Source organism: Triticum aestivum, chromosome 2B, assembly GCF_018294505.1.
Source record: "Triticum aestivum cultivar Chinese Spring chromosome 2B, IWGSC CS RefSeq v2.1, whole genome shotgun sequence".
Taxonomy (NCBI): domain Eukaryota; kingdom Viridiplantae; phylum Streptophyta; class Magnoliopsida; order Poales; family Poaceae; genus Triticum; species Triticum aestivum.
The window spans coordinates 75,205,367-75,211,873 of record NC_057798.1 but is presented as its reverse complement, the minus strand read 5'-3'; positions in this window follow the sequence as shown (position 1 = coordinate 75,211,873).

Here is a 6,507-nt window from a genome sequence, read left to right as displayed (position 1 = left end):
AGTTCGGTATAATAAAAACTATCATAGAAAGTGAATTGGATGCTAGGATCAATTTGATGCTTCATAATTGTTTTGAGATATAAAGGTAGTAATGCTAGAGTCATGCTAGTGGATAATTATGAAATTGAGAAATACTTGTGTTGAAGTTAGCAAGTCCCGTAGCATGCACGTATGGTAAAAGTTGTGTGACAAATTTGTTGCATGAGGTGCTCTTTTGATTGTCTTCCTTATGAGTGGCAGTCGGAGACGAGCGATGGTCTTTTCCTACCAATCTATTCCTCAAGGGGCATGCGTAGTAGTACTTTGCTTCGAGGGCTAAGTAGACTTTTGCAATAAGTATATGAGTTCTTTATGACTAATGTGAGTCCATGGATATACGCACACTCATCCTTCCACTATGCTAGACTCTATTCTACCGTGCAATTTTCACCGGTATCATGAACCCATTATTTACCTTCCTCAAAACAGCCACCATACCTACTTATTATGTCATTTCCATAGCCATTCTGAGATATATTGTCATGCAACTTTCCACCGTTCCGTTTATTATGACACGCTCCATCATTGTCATATTGCTCTTTGCATGATCATGTAGTTGACATCGTATTTGTGGCTTGGCCACCTTCATAATTTTCAAACATGTCACTCTTGATTCATTGCATATCCCGGTACACCACCGGAGGCATTCATATAGAGTCATATCTTGTTCTAGCTTTGAGTTGTAATTCTTGAGTTGTAAATCAATAAAAGTGTGATGATCTCCATTATTAGAGCATTGTCCCAGTGAGGAAAGGATGATGAAGACTATGATTGCCCCACAAGTCGGGATGAGACTTCGGACTTAATAAAAATAAAAGAGGCCAAAGAAGCCCATGAAATAAAAGAGGCCAAAGAAGCCCACCAAAAAGAAAAAAAAGAAGAAAAAAAAAAGAAAAGAAAAAGAAAAGAAAAGAAAAAAATAAAATGAGAGAAAAAGAGAGAAGGGACAATTGCTACTATCTTTTTTCCACGCTTGTGCTTCAAAATAGCACCATGATCTTCATGATAGAGAGTCTCCTATGTTGTCACTTTCATATACTAGTGAGAATTTTTCATTATAGAACTTGGCTTGTATATTCTAATGATGGGCTTCGTCAAAACGCCCTAGGTCTTCGTGAGCAAGCAAGTTGGATGCACACCCACTTAGTTTCTTTTGTTGAGCTTTCGTACATTTATAGCTCTAGTGCATCCGTTGCATGGCAATCCCTACTCACTCACATTGATATCTATTAATGGGCATCTCCATAGCCCGTTGATACGCCTAGTTGATGTGAGACTTTCTTCTCCCTTTTTGTCCTTACAACCACCACCATATACCATCATAGTGCTATGTCCATGGCTTGCGCTCATGTATTGTGTAAGAGTTGAAAAAAGCTGAAGCGCGTTAAAAAGTATGAACCAATTGCTCGGCTCGTCATCGGGGTTGTACATAACGGGAGTATTTTGTGTAATGAAAATGAATCATGGCCTAACTATATGATTTTGTAGGGATAAGCTTTCTTTGGCTATGCTATTTTGATAGGACATGATTATTTGTTAGTATGCTTCAAAGTATTATTATTTTTATGTTTTATAAGCTTTTATCTTGAATCATTTGGATCTGAACATTCATGCCACAATAAATAAAATTACATTGAGAATTATGCTAGGTAGCATTCCACATCAAAAATTCTGTTTTTATCATTTACCTACTCGAGGACGAGCAGGAATTAAGCTTGGGGATGCTTGATACGTCTCCAACGTATCTATAATTTTTGATTGTTCCATGCTATTATATTACCTGTTTTGGATGTTTATGGGCTTTATTTTACACATTTATATCATTTTTGGGACTAACCTACTAACCGGAGGCCCAGCCTGTATTGCTGTTTTTTTTGCCTATTTCAGTATTTCGAAGAAAAGGAATATCAAACGGAGTCCAAACGGAATGAAACCTTGGGAAGCGTGATTTTTGGCACGAACGTGATCCGGAGGACTTGGAGTGCAAGTCAAGAAGCAGTCGAGGCAGCCACGAGGGTGGGGGACGCGCCCACCCCTACAGGGCGCGCCCCCCTGTCTCGTGGGCCCCTAGGGCGGCAACCGACATACTTCTTCCTCCTATATAAGCCTACATACCCCAAAAACATCCAGGAAGCCACCAAAGAAATATTTCCGCCACCGTAACCTTCTGTATCCGCGAGATCCCATCTTGGAGCCGTCGCCGGCGTTCTGTCGGAGGGGGAATCCACCATGGAGGACTTCTACATCAACACCATAGCCCCTCCAATGAGTTGTGAGTAGTTTATTACAGACCTTCGGGTCCATTGTTATTAGCTATATGGCTTCTTCTCTCTTTTTGAATCTCAATACAATGTTCTCCCCTCTCTTGTGAAGATCTATTCGATGTAATCTCTTTTTGTGGTGTGTTTGTCGAGATCCGATGAATTGTGGGTTTATGATCAAATTTATCTACGAATAATAATTGAATCTTCTCTGAATTCTTTTATGTATGATTGAGTTAGCTTTGCAAGTCCCTTCGAATTATCGGGTTTGGTTTGGCCTACTAGATTGATATTTCTTGCCATGGGAGAAGTGCTTAGCTTTGGGTTCAATCTTGCGGTGTCCTTACCCAGTGACAGAAAGGGTTGCAAGGCACGTATTGTATTGTTGCCATCGAGGATAAAAAGATGGGGTTTATATCATATTGCTTGAGTTTATCCCTCTACATCATGTCATCTTTCTTAATGCGTTACTCTGTTCTTATGAACTTAATACTCTAGATGCATGCTGGATAGAGGTCGATGTGTGGAGTAATAGTAGTAGATGCAGGCGGGATTCGATCTACTTGTCACGGACGTGATGCCTATATACATGATCATGCCTAGATAATCTCATAATTATTCGCTTTTCTATCAATTGCTCGATAGTAATTTGTTCACCCACCGTAATACTTATGCTATCTTGAGAGAAGCCACTAGTGAAACCTATGGTCCCCGGGTCTATCCTTTATCATATAAAGCTTTCAATCTACTTTTATTTGCATCTTTATTTTCTGCATCTATATTATAAAATACCAAAAATATATTTATCTTATCATATTATCTTTATCAGATCTCACTTTCGCAAGTGGCCGTGAAGGGATTTGACAACCCCTTTATCGCGTTGGTTTCGAGTTCTTTGTTTGTTTGTGTAGGTTCGTGGGACTTGTTAGGAGCCTCCTACTGGATTGATACCTTGGTTCTAAAAAACCGAGGGAAATACTTACGCTATTGTGTTGCATCACCCTTTCCTCTTCAAGGAAAACCAACGCAAGCTCAAGACGTAGCAGTGGTCGTTTTGCATGAAACATTACATGAAATCCATGCGAAGAAGCTTGATGGGGTTATCTTCAAAGTGGATTTTGAGAAGGCGTATGATAAAGTGAAGTGGCCCTTCCTACAGCAGGCAATGCGCATGAAAGGTTTTAGCGAGGTTTGGAGGAACCAAGTGGGTTCTCAAGTCCAGAAGGGTAGTGTCGGAATCAAGGTTAACGATGATATCGGTCATTATTTTCAGACACACAAGGGTTTGAGACAAGGAGATTCCATGTCTCCTCTCTTGTTTAATATAGTGGCCGATATGTTAGCCATTCTCATTTGCAGGGCCAAACAGCATGCGCAAGTGGAGGGGTTAGTTCCTCATCTGGTTGATGGAGGAGTATCCATTCTACAGTATGGTGAAGACACTATCTTATTTATGGAACATGACATTGCTAAGGCCCGTAATATGAAACTTATACTATGCCTCTTCGAACAATTGTCTGGTTTAAAGATAAACTTCCACAAAAGTGAGTTGTTCTGCTTTGCGAAGGCCAAAGACGAACAAGATACATATAGACAATTGTTTGGATGTGAATTGGGCTCTTCACCGTTCAGTTATTTGGGCATATCGATCCATCATCGTAAGTTATCTAATAAAGAATGAAAATGTATCGAAGATCGAATAGAGAAAAAGCTGAGCTGCTGGAAGGGTAAGCTTATGTCTTATGGAGGCCGGCTAGTGCTAATTAACTTAGTACTGACTAGTATGTCGATGTTCCTATTATCGTTCTTCGAAATTCCAAAAGGGGTATGGAAACGACTTGATTCCTTCAGATCTCGATTCTTCTGACAGTCAGATGAGGCCAAGAGGAAATACCATCTCGCGTGATGGGACATTCTTTGTCGCCCAAAAGATCAAGGCGGGCTCGGTATTGAGAACATAGAAATCAAGAACAAATGCCTTATGAGCAAATAGCTCTACCGGTTAGAGACTGAGTCGGAAGGCATGTGGGCACATATTTTGCGTAATAAGTATCTACAGTCGAAAACACTCGCGCAGGTTACCATGAGACCAACCGACTCGCCATTCTAGAAAGGGCTTATGAGAGTGAAGGACTTGTTCTTTCATAGGGTCAAATTCCTAGTTGGCAATGGGAGGTCAACAAGGTTTTGGAAGGATACTTGGTTAGGAGAGACGCTCCTCGCCGTACAGTATCCCACCCTGTATAACATTGTGCAACATAAGGAGGATTACGTAGGCACAGTTCTACAAACGAGTCCATTGAATATCCAGTTCAGACGGGCGCTAGTTGGTGAGCGTTGGACTGCATGGTTACACTTGGTTCGGAGATTGATAGATGTTCAACTCTCTGACCAAACAGATTCAACGCAATGGAAACTAGCTAAGAATGGGGTTTTTATGGTGAAATCTTTTTATATGGGTCAGGTTAATTCTGGCCCAATCTCGAGATTGCTGCATATTTGGAAGATTAAGGTTTCTTTGCGCAATAAAATCTTTATGTGATTTTTCCACAAACAAGTAATTCTTACAATGGACAACTTAATCAAGAGGAGATGGGTAGGTAGTCCACGATGTTGCTTTTGTGATCATGATGAAATAATACAACATTTATTTCTTGAATGTCCACTCGCCAAATTAATTTGGAGAACGATTCATATCGCCTTTAATATTACTCCTCCGGTTGACATTACATCGTTGTTTGGAACGTGGTTAACTGGGATTGAACATACTACCGCGGCTCGTATTCGGATTGAAATATGTGCGCTTTTGTGTGCTATATGGAATTGCAGGAATGATTTGATATTTAACAGGCAAAACAATTTAACTTTCTTGCAGGTTATCTTCAGAGCTACTGCTTGGATCCGTACGTGGTCCTTACTCACTCCTATGGAATCTATGGAGCCTTTGGTTACTGGGTGCAACCAGTGGAAGATGGTAGCACAGGGTTTATTCAACCGGTTCGGATGGCGGTCGCATAATAGGATAGGAGTTTAGAGAGCTTATCCTTCTTATTGCCATTCCGGATGTGATTGTCGGCATGAACTTTGTTTTTTTATTTTCGCTCCACTTGCGAGCTGTAATACTTTGACGACTTTGTGCTATTTTGCGACCTTTTAATAAGATGGTTGCATGCATTATTATGATGCAGAGGCCGGGCGAACACCTCCATTTCCAAAAAAAAAAGGTTAGAGATGAGAACTAAACTGAGGGACCTAATTAAGTGTGTGTTGAAGGAGAAGGTAGGTGTATGTATATATAGGCTGGTAGGGTGCAACCTGACAGGCGGCCGGCCGTGTAGTAGAGGAAATAGAACTACAGCTATACCCATTATCGCTTTCATTTCATGCGATCATGGACAATCTTTGGTTCGGTGATATCTATGACCGCTATTTGATTTACAATTTTCGAAGTGCACGACGTAGAACCATGCAAAATTGTAGTGATTTAGTAGTTCACCAAGGCATTTGCAGTGAATTATCCAGAACTTGATTTCAAAACCGTGCTACTCCTTATAGTTAGTCTTTTTTTTTTGAGTTGCTCCTTATAGTTAGTTAAAGTTTGCAATTCTTATGAATAATATTCGTCTTTTCTCATACAGTCTTTTTGTTTGGGAATGGCGGCACAGACAAGACGCACGTCCACATGCTTCGGCGCTAGCTAGGTATAGAAGAGACAGTGCAATGTTCCGTCCTTTTCTCATAAACATCCTTATATGTCTTTATATACTTCAGTATTTACATAGGATTAATAGCAAGAGAACCACATCACGGCACAAGAGCATATGCCATCCACGCACAGTACATAGCGCCATGGATAGATATATAAACTTGCTCTTTTGTTTCGGTGAAGAATTGACATGTGGGGTGCAATTTAGCGAGGAAACAGGGATTATGAATTTAATAAATTCACCTAATTATGGGGTGATGTGAGGTCGGGTGTGGCATTTGTTGTGTTCGTATGGAGTACTACCTCCGTCCTGATTAATTGGTCCTCTTCGTATTTTGTGTCAAAATTTGACTATAGATTTAACTGGTAAAAATGGTCATACATGTCATTAAAAATTATATCGTTGGATTCGTATTTGAACATAGTTTCCAATGATAATATTTATTTGTGACATGCTTCAACATTTTGAATTAAATCCATGGTCAAAATTTTGCATGAAAT